Genomic DNA, 13383 nt, shown 5'->3' with positions numbered 1-13383 from the left:
TAGTAGGCTACTTCCTGGTTCATACAGGTTAGCATTCCATGACTGGATCGGACCATTTTTGGTTGTGGGAAATGCTTCCTGTCAAAGTAAGCATGTACATTTATACCACAAAACTACAAAATAATCAGTATTAGGTGTCGTATTTGTCCATCCGTCCATTTGTTAGCTAGTAGTAGTAGTAGTACTTCCTGGTTTACGGAGATTAGCATTCGATGACTGGATCGGACCATTTTTGGTTGTGGGAAATGCTTCCTGTCAAAGTAAGCATGTACATTTATACCACAAAACTACAAAATAATCAGTATTAGGTGTCGTATTTGTCCATCCGTCCATTTGTTAGCTAGCAGGGTACTTCCTGGTTTACGGAGATTAGCATTCGATGACTGGATCGGACCATTTTTGGTTGTGGGGTGAGGGAAATGCTTTGTGTCAAAGTCAGCGTGTACATTTATTAACAGAACTACAAATCAGTGTTGCGTGTTGTATTTGTCCGACCGTCCATTTGTTAGCTAGCAGGCTACTTCCTGGTTGACGGAGATTGTCGTAGGAGGAAAGAAATAGACTGCCAATAAGCGTGTGCAACTGCAGTCCCAAGCGCTACAAGATGCCCCCCCGCCCCCCCGGCAGCACAAAAGCCAGTGAAATGATTGCAAATAATGAAAAGCCATCAATAAGAATTCAGCAGAGACTCATTTCTTTGTGTTTTGTGGCGGCCACATTCTTTTGTGTGAATGTTAGCGCGGCCAGCCCGCCTATTGATTCTATTATTTCTGACCTTGCATTAGTGGCGGCTAATCTCGCCCGGCTATAAAATTTCATTTGCTGCTGAAAAATGCTGTCGGGCCCTCAGGGGTGGGTTGCGTGGGGGCGGGGTGTTTGCACACCCGTGGGATTCATAAAGTGCACACGCGGGTAAACAAACGGTTGGGTAGATGACTGAGCAGCAGCCGCCGCCGCCGCCGCCGCTTCATTCCCGCTTTTTTTCTTTCTTGTTTTCCTGGGAGGTGTCGGGTCGCCAGACGAATGAGAGCATCTTCCGGAACAACATTGGATTTTTTTTTCCTTTTCTCCTGATCCCCACCAGGCTTTCCTACCGCCAACGCTCGTGTGAGGCGTGACCCGGGCGTGACCCGCGTGAGGAACAATGAAGCGCTCAGAGGAGAATTATGTGTTGCCATTATATATATATACTATATATATATATATACAGTGAAGAAAATAAGTATTTGAACACCCTGCTATTTTGCTATTTCTCCCACTTAGAAATCATGGAGGGGTCTGAAATTTTCATCGTAGGTGCATGTCCACTGTGAGAGAGATAAACTAAAAAGAAAAATCCAGAAATCACAATGCATGATTTTTTAACAATTTATTTGTGTGATACAGCTGCAAATAAGTATTTGAACACCTGAGAAAATGAATGTTAATATTTGGTACAGTAGCCTTTGTTTGCTATTACAGAGGTCAAACGTTTCCTGTAGTTTTTCACCAGGTTTGCACACACTGCAGGAGGGATCTTGGCCCACTCCTCCACACAGATCTTCTCTAGATCAGTCAGGTTTCTGGGCTGTCGCTGAGAAACACGGAGTTTGAGCTCCCTCCAAAGATTTTCGATTGGGTTCAGGTCTGGAGACTGGCTGGGCCATGCTAGAACCTTGATATGCTTCTTACGGAGCCACTCCTTGGTTTTCCTGGCTGTGTGCTTCGGGTCGTTGTCGTGTTGGAAGACCCAGCCACGACCCATCTTCAATGCTCTGACAGAGGGAAGGAGGTTGTTCCCCAAAATCTCACAATACACGGCCCCAGTCATCCTCTCTTTAATGCAGTGCACTCGTCCTGTCCCATGTGCAGAAAAACACCCCCAAAGCATGATGCTACCACCCCCATGCTTCACAGTAGGGATGGTGTTCTTCGGATTGTACTCTTCATTCTTCTTCCTCCAAACACGCTTATTGGAATTATGACCAAAAAGTTCTATTTTGGTCTCATCTGACCATAAAACTTTCTCCCATGACTCCTCTGTATCATCCAAATGGTCATATGCAAACTTAAGACGGGCCTTGACATGTGCTGGTTTAAGCAGGGGAACCTTTCGTGCCATGCATGATTTCACATCATGACGTCTTAGTGTATTACCTACAGTAACCTTGGAAACGGTGGTCCCAGCTCTTTTCAGGTCATTGACCAAGTCCTGTCGTGTAGTTCTGGGCTGATTCCTCACCTTTCTTAGAATCATTGAGACCCCACGAGGTGATATCTTGCATGGGGCTCCACTCCGATTGAGATTGACCGTCATGTTTAGCTTCTTCCATTTTCTAATGATAGCTCCAACAGTGGACCTTTTTTCACCAAGCTGCTTGGTAATTGCTCCGTAGCCCTTTCCAGCCTTGTGGAGGTGTACAATTTTGTCTCTGGTGTCTTTGGACAGCTCTTTGGTCTTCGCCATGTTACAAGTTAAAGTCTTACTGATTGTATGGGGTGGACAGGTGTCTTTATGCAGCTAACGACCTCAAACAGGTGCATCTGATTCAGGATGATACATGGAGTGCAGGTGGACTTCTAATGGGCAGACTAACAGGTCTTTCAGGGTCAGAATTCTAGATGATACACAGGTGTTCAAATACTTATTTGCAGCTGTATCACACAAATAAATTGTTAAAAAATCATGCATTGTGATTTCTGGATTTTTCTTTTTAGTTTATCTCTCTCACAGTGGACATGCACCTACGATGAAAATTTCAGACCCCTCCATGATTTCTAAGTGGGAGAAATAGCAAAATAGCAGGGTGTTCAAATACTTATTTTCTTCACTGTATATATATATATATATATACTATATATAATATTATACTGAATACAAAGGGTGTCTTTATTTTCTATATCTTATATTTGATTTGCCTGAAATGTAATATTTTATTTGGTAAATACAATATATAATAACTAATATTCTTGAATAATTATAATAAAGTATTTATATTTTCATATATTTGACACTCAAAAGTGTAGCAGACTTAATTGCTTTAAATGTAATATATTATGTATTTAGATACATTTTTTATTGTACTGTTGCATTTGAATTCATTCATTCATTTTCTACAGCTTTTCCTCACGAGGGTCGCGGGGGTGCTGGAGCCTATCCCAGCTGTCTTATGGCAATATTTATAAAAACTAGATCATTTTTATCTCCTGCATTATACATAAAAATACAGTAAAAAACGTCAATAGTACATGTCATGGCATCATGTTATTGTTTTTAATCTTTCCTAATAACAGCTCTGGGTGCCGTTTTAAGATGTGTAGTGATGCCTGAGCATCGCCGGTTTAAACATATGAGATACTAAAATATGGCAGGATTGCAGTAATACTACTGTCATGTAATCATGTGCTCATCCAAGTTTAACATGGCGGCGAGTCATGAATAAACAAGCAGACGAACACGTTGCCGACAAGCCAGGGACACGGCACACTCGCCTATGCTGTTTTGATAGCCGTGGTGGGCGGGGCATGGTGTGGCGTGGGGTGGCATGGTGGGGCGGGCGTGTTGATGGAATGACAGTGTCAGCCATTTGACAGGACAAGACGCCCCCAACCTGTTTGAACAACAGACATGCACTCCAGATCATTTGATGCCATGTTTGGCTTTCCACAACAACATTCCCGTGCACATTTAGCTCTACGTGCGTAGAAAATGTTGCCCAGAGAGCCAGACTGGACTTCCTGGGCTACGATGGCATGTTTATGGAAGATGTACATACGTTTGTCATCCTGTAGAAAAAGTGTGGGTGGATGTGGATGATGTTTTTTTAGCATAGCCATGGAATACAAATGGCCGATGTTGGTGCGATGGTATGTTCTTCCTGGCGAGGAGCCATTGAAGGGCCCGTACGGTAAATAATGGAGGCGGATCCCTGCGAGCGCTGATGGGTGTGGCGTGACAGCCAGCAGCAAAGTGGCGGGCGTCCGTTAGGGACGTGCCGTGTAAATTTGATGAGTGACTTTTTACACGCGACTTTCACGTCCTTGTCGGTGGAAAGATGGCGGCGCCGTGACCTCAAAAGCCGTGTTAGTGCCGTCTTACCTGGCAAGTCCAGTGGCGAGCTTCTTTTGACGCTTTTTTAGATGCTTTTTTACGTATATCAGCAATCCAAACAAATATAAGCCCTGTAGTGTATTGGACGCAAATACATCATTTTATGGACTCCAAATGTGTCCTATACGGCATCTAACCTGCTCAAGTATTTGCAGAGGTAATGTCTGCATGTGATAGCGTTGTCTTTCGGTGGCGATCCTCTTTCAAATGGATCTTCATCATGACTTGACTTTGTAGTCGTTATATTTGTAGCATGCGGAGAAGCGTTGGCCCGCGCATTGGCGCCGTGGCGTGAAGGGAAGATGAGAAAGACGTGATTGGACGGCTCCGACAGGCGGACTCGGGCCAGAGTGACGCTTCTTTAAAGCGTCTGCCAAAAGCGCCGCATGAATGAAGTTGTCGCCGGACTTGAATTGTCTTCAGAAGTTTGGGGGGGGGGGCGGTGGTCCCGCTCTGAGGAAAGGTTAGCGAGTCCACGTTCTATGAATATTCATGCAGCTAATGAAGACAATTGCCGCTTCCTCCGGCCGCTGATGTGTTGTTCCAGAACAAATATGTCAGGCAGGAAGTGAAGCCTCCGCTTTTATCTCCCATTCATCACCGCGTTTCCTTTTTTGGCGGCACGGAGAGAAAACTATGTCTGGTTTTAGACACTTCATTGTTATGCTAAGTGTTAGCATGGTGAGGTTTGCACGCTACCATGATATCATGTTACTATATTAGCATTTTTAGCTATTTTCGTCGCGATATAAACACTTAGCACAGTCGATGCTAGCATTAGCATTTAGGCATTGCTAGCATATTAACATGAGCACAGTAGCTTTTTTTAGCCATTTTCTCACTAATGCTAACATTAGTGCAGTAGCATTTCTAGCCACTTTCATAGGTAAAAGCATACTGTATATAAGCCCTTAGCACTATTATGCTGTGTTATCATGTGAGCATTGATAGCATGCTAACAATAGCATAGTATCATTTTTAGCCATTTTCATAGCAGGACACTCATATAAGCACTCACCACTATGATGATAGGTATGTTAACGTTAGCATATTAGCATTGCTAGCATGCTAACATTAGCAATCTAAATAATGTAGGACTAATATTTGTGGTGGAACACAAATCACAAAATGGGGGGGGCGATGACGCTTTTCTAGTTAGTGTATGTCTTACCTTGAAGACATGGAGCCAGGCAGCCAGGCAGGACCCCGGACCAGCCAGCCAGGCCCCCGCGACCCCGGCCAGCCCTTCAGTCCCCCCCGCCTCTCCTCTCGCGGCTCGTTAATTGAGAATTTGAGCAAACAAATGCATCACGGCAGCCGATAAAAATGGCAGGAGTGATGTGGTAGCGTTCTTCACTCCCGCTAATTTGTTGCCCCCGCCCACCAGGCGCCCCTGCCCCCCGCATCTTTTTTTTTTTGCTGAATATGCTACATTATCCCCTTATGAAGATTCCAAATACTTGTCAAGGTTAACGAGTTCATATTCTCCTTCAATATTTATTTTACGGCCGAAAGAAAGCGTCTCCCTTCATCGCCCCGAGCCCCCCCACCCCGAGTGGGGAGGCGGGTGGCGTTCATCAGCGTGACAAGGACAGTGTCCTTTTGGTTAATCCCCTGAATCATCCGGAATAAAAGATTGTTAATCAGCCGCCTGTGATGAATTGTTATGAAGCGTTGCTCATCCATTTCCGGATGCCTAACGATCTCCCCCGTGACTCCGCCCGCCGCATCAAAAACGCTTATTTGCGGCTTTGCTAACTGCCTTTTCATTCAAGTCTTTACTTTGCTCTTTTCAACTGTTGGGGAGCGTCGGTACATTTCAGCCACGGCCAATGCGCTAACACGCTAATGCCTTTTGACATCCTTCATTTGATGAGCGAAGACGCCATCGAGCAGTTTGTTGTGCGTGCCATGCTAGCATGATGCTAGCACACCATTTCTGAAACTGTAAAAAAAAAAAAAATCTTTTTTGAATGCAAATGCTACTATGCCATTACTAGCTAAGTGTGACTAGCCGTAGTCTAGTCAGCTAGATTTTTACTTGGTTAAGGCTTTAGCGTCACAAATGTCAAAAGCTCTGAAAGATGTAGCCGTTAGCAATGGTTCTTGGCTAGCTAAGGTTTTAGCTTTTAGAAAGGTTGCCCAAAATGTCACAAGTGTACTTGGCAAATGATCTGTAATAAACCAAAGGCCTAATGTAGCAGCTAGCAGCTAAAAAATAACTTAGCTAGCCATATTTGGGCAAGCTATATTATAGCTAGTGTTGTTTTAGCTGCTCATGAATGGCAATAATAATAATCCAAATGCTAGGAATACAATTTTTTTTTTCGTTTTTGTTCAAAGTGTAAGTTGCAAAACATGTATGGAAACCTGATAGGCAGCTAGCCGCTAACAGCTTGAAATAACTTAGCTAGCTATAGTCGAGTGAGCTAGATTTTGCAGAGTTAAGATTTTAGTGGCAGAAATGTTGCACAAAATGTCCAAATATACGTAGCATAGCATACGTAGCTGCTAGCAACGGTTTAAGCTAGATTTTGCTGAAGAGCAACAATCATAATATTCACTTTTTCCATAGAAATGTGGCACAAAATGTCTGAAAGAAATGTAGCAGCTATCGTCTAACATGAACTTAGCTAGCTGTATTCTACTTAAAATACATAAATGGATTTTTATTTTTGATTTAATTGAATCTGTGGAATGATTGCTTTAAAAAACAAAAAAGGAATGTGTCTAATAATGAATAATGTTTTTTCAAAGATAAGCAAAGTGCTAGGAAGAAAAGAGAGAGAGAGAGAGAAAGCAAAGCAAAGTGAGCGTGAGTGATGTCAACACGTAAAAAGCAGGAACGTTCTTGACCAAATAACTGTCACATGATTTTGACGGCCCCCCGCCCCCGCCGCGCTGCTCTTATTGCACATCAGCTAACTTGTCACGTCCGCTACGTCCCTTTCATGGCATCACTGACAATTAGCAAGACGCCGCCGCACGCCAGCATCTGGACGGACGCGTCTCTTTCTGTCTCTCGGCTCGTTGCTGCTGAGCCAGCAACCAAAATAAATCTCAAGGTCACCCGCCGCCTGTCGCTTCCTCAACGGAGCAGGTTGCCTCGGAGGTGGATTTCTTTTATTGGGAGAGGGTTAGCTTCCTGCTAATGACAAAACGTCTTCCTGAAGCACATGTGACCAATCGGCAACTCGTCATTTTCGCACTCGCCTCATTTCGTGACTTGCACAACTTCTGTGCGTCCAGAAGTGCACATGGCACCAGGACGCCCTTGGCCACGGGTCTAGATGGGACGGGTGGATCCCAGGTGGGGGGGTATAGAGTCCGAATGGGCCCTATTCCATGTCTCCGATGCTGGGGCCACGTTGGAAGCTGTGGGGAAGCCGTGCCCAGTCCACGGTTTTCAGTGGAGACGGTGGCCTGCTGGACTTGGCTGAGGACACGTTAGGCAGTGGAAGGAATACTTCTCAGTCCCGCTGACAAACCTTCCGTAGGAAGTCTGAATGCGGGCGGGTTTTGGTGTGGCTGAGGTGTCTGAGGCCCCCAGTGGCTCCAGGGTTGGACGAGTTTCACCCTCAATTCCTCAGGGCTCTGGATTTTGTGGGACTGTCTTGGTCGGAAGTCAGGAACCTGGATTGGCAGACCGGGGCTTTGGTCCCCCTTTTCAAGAAGGGTGGTCACACAGGAAGTGAAAGTTTTCCCAATTAGTCTGCATGTGCTTGTGGACTTGGAAAAGGCCTTGGACCGTGACCCTCTCCGTGTCCTGTGGGTGGGGCTCTGGGAGTACGAGGTTGCTACGTGTCGATGCTTGTACAACCAGGGCGGGGTCCTGGTTCCCATCGCCTGCCCCCGTGAATGTTGGCCTCCGCCATGGCTGCCCTCGGTCACGGACTTTAATGGACATCCTTTTTAGGCCATGGTTCTCATTGGGAAAAGCGTGGAGTGCTCCCTCTGGGTCGGGAGTGAGGTCTTGCCTCAGATGGAGGAGTTCCAGTATCTCGGGCTCTGGTTCTTGTGCGTGACGTGGACACACGGATCGGCCTCTGCAGTAATGGGGTCGCCGTGCTGGAGCGTTATGATAACGACGGAGCTGAGCCGGAAGGCACCCCAGTCAGGTGTTCTGGGCATGCCCGGCCTGGATGGGGCCCCGGGGAGGACTGTATCCCACAGCTGACCTCGGAACGTCTCACGGAGCCGGAAGAGGTGCCGGAGACCAGGAAGTTCGGGCTTCCCTACTGACCCGGATAAGCCGAAGGAACGCTCCATGAACTGCTGTTTTTATGAAATGCCTCCCGAGCCGAAGAGGCGCCAGACGGGAGGGGACGTGACGGCCCCCCGCTGAGTGTCAAAAGACGCAAGGCAAAACATATGACGGTGTTGCCGCGGCGATACAGTGGAGACACCACGAGCCGGAGACTGACACCTGCTCACGTCCATTACAGTCACGTCCTCCTCAAAGGTCACGTTGACGGCTGCTCCAAATTGGACGGGACAGCTCGGCCATACGCACCCTGGCAGGGGGGGGGGGGGGGCGCTCACACACACACACACACAATGGCGTGTCAATCACACTTGTCTTTAGCGCTTTATCACCGATATACCGATATTGTCCAACAATTTCCCATAGCGATATGAGCCCATATCGATATCGCCAGTGTAAGATGCCGTATGGCATCCGATATCCGATATCACATATACCGATATCGTCAGTGTAAGATGCTGTATGTCCTGCGGTGGAATGAAGACCTTCAGTACGTGTGTTCATATCGGGAAAAGATCTGATACCGATATCACATATACCGATATCGCCAGTGTAAGATGCCGTATGGCATCCGATATCCGATATCACATATACCGATATCGCCAGTGTAAGATGCCGTATGTCCTGCGGTGGAATGGAGACCTTCAGTACGTGTGTTCATATCAGGAAAAGATCCGATACCGATATCACATATACCGATATCGCCAGTGTAAGATGCCGTATGGCCTGCGGTGGAATGAAGACCTTCAGTATGTGTGTTCATATCGGGAAAAGATCCGATATCACATATACCGATATCGCCAGTGTAAGATGCTGTATGGCATCCGATATCCGATATCACATATACCGATATCGCCAGTGTAAGATGCTGTATGGCATCCGATATCCGATATCACATATACCGATATCGCCAGTGTAAGATGCCGTATGGCCTGCGGTGGAATGGAGACCTTTCACTATATGCGTTACATTAACGCTCAGTTTGGACTCTTAGGAAAAACAATCCGACTACACTTCCGGAATACCAAAGAAAAAACTGACTGTGTACATATATTTATACTGTTATTCTGTATATTTTGTATTTTTCATTCTTTTTTAATAGATGTGTCTGAACCTACTATACCAAAACAAATTCCTAGTATGTGTTTGATCATACATGGCAATAAACCTTTTCTGATTCAGATTCTGATTCTGATTCAGATTCTGATACAGTACGTGAGGGCCTTCAACATTCAAGCTAAGTGCTAACACACACACTTATACGATATTCCTCGGCTGCTACATTATATTTATTTGCAAGTTGATTTGACGCCAAACAAAGACTAAGACGCTGGTGGGAAGGGAAGGGAAGGGAACTTGTTCCCTTCCCTTCCCTTCCCTTTTCCCTCCAAAGGGAAAGGACTTGAAAGAGGAGGCGAGGAGGCGACTGACTGCGATGCCTCATTAGGTGAAAGCTTTTATTTGTCCGTGGCCAATTAGAGCGCATCTGTAATTTAAAACAGTCCCTTCTAAAAAAAGACTCAGAGAAAGAAGGAGTGGGGGGGGGGAGGGTCCATGCTGCATCCATGCTGCATCCATGCTACATCCATGCTACATCCATGCTACATCCATGCTACGTCCATGCTACATCCATGCTGCTTTTCCACATGCATGGAAGTCGTACTCCTAGCTGACCGTCAGTGGGGGGTTACTTTTGCATTTCCTCAGTTTTACTGCATTCCCCAAATGGGGAGGAGTTAGTTAGGAGTTAGTTAGGAGTTAGTACGCCCCGCCGGAAACAGCGACGGAGCTAAATGAGCTAAATGATCTGTCACTTCAGCATAGCCTCTTGTGTTGTGTCATGATGCACACACATTCAGGATTTAGCATCAGTTAGACCGGGGGGGGGGGGGGCGGGCAATACCCCAGGGTTGCTTTCAGTCAAACTAACAAACTTTAGCAACAAGCTCCGCCCACCCCTTACACACCAAACCTCTGGATTTTTGCATTTTATTGTCGCCCATCTGTGGAGTACACAGATGGGCGTATACTGGTATATATCAGTACTTCCCGTGTATACATTTTAGCGGCGATCAGAGGACTGAGCTAGGAGGAGTTAGTTCAGGTACCACGCCTGGAAAACCATGACAGATCCGTGAATAATGGCTGCTCATAAATCCATTCATAAATGCCTCAACGTGTAAAAGCACATGATGGACACACACCGGGTTTGGGGGGAATTCTGACGCTGCTTTGTTGGCGGGGGGGGGGCTTTGTGTTTTAAGATGAATCAGTAGCCTTTGCCAGCCCCCCCCATATGGTGAAAATGCACGATTTTCTCAATATGTTGCCGACCATCCGTCCAGGATGCAGGCCTTCATTTGGTGATCCAAGGAATTCGAGGAGTTAGTCCCGGCCGGTACGGCGACATACACCGTACGAATGTCAGCGTACATCCGGATTTCCATGCCGCCTTTTCCGAGGATCCTGCCGAGGTCCTGGTGGGGACGGCCTGGTAAACACCTGTACGTGGTCTCCCGGTCGTCGAGCGCGGGAATAAAAGGCGCGGCAATATGCATCACCAAATGGCGGCATAATGAGCCATCTGCACGTGCGCCATGCCAAGAACCGTACCATCTGCCAGGCCGCTACCAGCTGTTTTCCTTCTTATTACATGTTTATTAAAAGCTGAACTTGGGGGGGGGGGGGCTATTTTCCTTTTCCACTAGAAACAAAAGCAAAGATTCCCAGAAAGCAGCAGAACAGAGGGAGCGCTAATTAACTAGCGCGTCTTTGTCATCTGAGGCCAGCAGCAAATTAAGACAACAAACATGCAAACATGAAAGCTGGCGAGTGAATAAATAAGTCCCGCCCCCGCAGGCCCCCTCTGGGTTCCCCCTCTTTTTTCCATGTCCTTCCGCTCGCATGGCTGTCACTTTTCAAAAGCGATTAGCAACAGATCGATCGAGCGCCGCCGAGCATTTATGCACAGCGGGCAACCTGCGTGGCCGCGCTCGGGATCCCGTCCCGCCGCCGCGTAATGGAGGCTGACATGAGTGCGGACCACCCTCTGCGGCTGTCAGCGGACCTCAGCCGCTCGCAGGGAGACGTGCCGGTGACGGACACCGGGGGAAAGCCGAGCTGGAAACGTCCATCAGCGTCGCGCCGATGCTCGGGCCGCGTGGAGACGCTGACGAACGCGCCGGCCGACAACCCACGGGCTGCTGCCGTAACGCCAGATGGACGGGCGGACCCGCTCGCTGTTTCGCTAACTCGGCACGCCGACTCCGGATTGGTTTGATTCAGCAAGAACCTGGAAGAAGAAGTCTTGGCTTTTCTCTTCATGGAGTCCAAATGGGGGGCGGTGCTTGGCTGAGGCCGTTTGGGGGCCCCCGCCCTGATCCTGAACACCTGAGCCTGGCCCCAACCCCTTTTTGGAAGACGGAAACAAATGAACCCTAACCCCCTCACATAACCCTAAAGCCCAACCCCCTAACTCTAATACCTAATCCCCAACCCCTAACCCTAACTATCTACCCCAACTCCTAACCCCTAACCCCAAACCTGAACCCCAATCCTCCTACCCTAAACCTAACCTTCAGCCCTTGCCCCAAACCCTAACCTGAACCCTAACCCTTAACCCCAACCCAACTCCCTAACTCTGAAGTCTAACCCCCTATTCAGAACCCAGACCTCAACCTGAACCCTAACTCTAACCCCCAATCCTAAACTCTAACCCCCAAACCCTAAAGCCTAACCCGTAACCATAACTCCCCCAAACCCCAATCCTTCTCCTAACCCCGGACGCTAATGCCTAACCCCGACCCTAGCCCTAACCTCTAACCTGAACCCTAAGTATTAAGGCTAACCTAAACCCTAACCCCCAAACCTTAAACCCAGACCTGAACCTTAACCCCCAACCCAAAGAGACCTCCATGATGTCCTTGATCTAGCTCCATCATCCTCTGTCATCATCCTGACCGATCCAGCACTGGCATGGAAGTAGGGGTCTCCAACGCTCCTCCAGAGGTTCCACCTTCCCCCGGGATTCCACAGGTCAGTTGCGTCAGTGCCTAGGTCAAAGGTCAAAGGCCAAAGGCCATGTAACGTTAAATGGCTCCTTTCATCCCCACATGTCTCCACACCTGGTTGACGTCCGTGCTGGTTAGCCTTGGCTAGCAAATAGCTCAGGACAGGAACGGGCTCTGTGAGCTCTTCAAAGATCTGTAGGTGGACACGTGGACACGTGGACACGTGACCAAAAAGGCTGTCACGTGACCACACGCTGCGTCTGCATGCGATGCCATGCATGGCCGACAATAACGCGTGTTGCTCAATAAAAGGGAAGAAGCTCCAATTTGTGTACAAACAATTAGCTAGCTGGATCGGGGCGCTCACTGGATGCGGCGGAATGTTTGAAATAAATCATTAAAGGCGCTGACAGGGCATTTATCTTCACTCGCGCTGCTCTGCGTGCGTGTGCGCGTGCGTGCGTACGTGCGTGTGCAAGTGTGAGTGTCGCGTGCGTCAATCCTCCCGTGTAGCCATGTTTTCTCAAAGCTCTTCCTTCTGAAATCAAGCATGAATAATTAAGCGTTTTCACGAGGCAGCTTTAACGATACATTACACGAGAGGAAATAGGTCAAGCAGCAGAGCCAGCGCCATCGCCGGCGCCATCGCCAGCGCCGACGCCGCTTTTTTATTTCTTCATTCTTCTGGAAATTGTTATTGGCCAACCGTACGCTCATGGCTGACACCGTCACTCACGCTCATGCGGGCGCCACTGCCAGGTTCACCCTCACCCTCACCTGGGAACCAAGGGAATGGGAACGGTCCGTTCCGGGGTCAAGCTGTGGCCATCATCGAGGCTTTGTTAAGCGCACTGGCCAAGCAACACAACTACCATCCATGCTTGGAGGAGTTTGGTGTGGAAGAACACACAAAACATCAGGTGGGGAGAAGATGGGGAGGCTGTCCCAAAACTTTTGTCCATGCGGTGTATTTGGGCACAATAAGTCAAAAAGTGAACGCTGATCTTTCATACGTTTCA

The 13383-nt window shown here is 47.8% G+C and overlaps 1 protein-coding gene across 3 annotated transcripts in view; it reads left to right on the top strand.

The window, feature by feature from the left end:
• The window catches only part of LOC131104602 (teashirt homolog 2), a 57523-nt gene that overhangs the window by 15908 nt on the left and 28232 nt on the right, over positions 1 to 13383 (top strand). Inside the window, exon 4 of one of the 3 annotated variants that reach the window (XR_009119805.1) lies at positions 1085 to 1173. The exons of 1 other annotated variant lie outside the window; for it this stretch is intronic. The gene's annotated coding sequence lies outside the window, so the exon portion shown is untranslated. Of the gene's footprint in view, positions 1 to 1084; positions 1174 to 11897; positions 12390 to 13383 lie in introns of those variants that run through there. One more of the 3 variants, XM_058051951.1, reaches the window with a different exon arrangement.

This window comes from Doryrhamphus excisus, chromosome 16 (assembly GCF_030265055.1).
Source record: "Doryrhamphus excisus isolate RoL2022-K1 chromosome 16, RoL_Dexc_1.0, whole genome shotgun sequence".
Classification (NCBI taxonomy): Eukaryota; Metazoa; Chordata; class Actinopteri; order Syngnathiformes; family Syngnathidae; genus Doryrhamphus; species Doryrhamphus excisus.
This window is presented reverse-complemented; position numbering and strand designations above follow the sequence as displayed.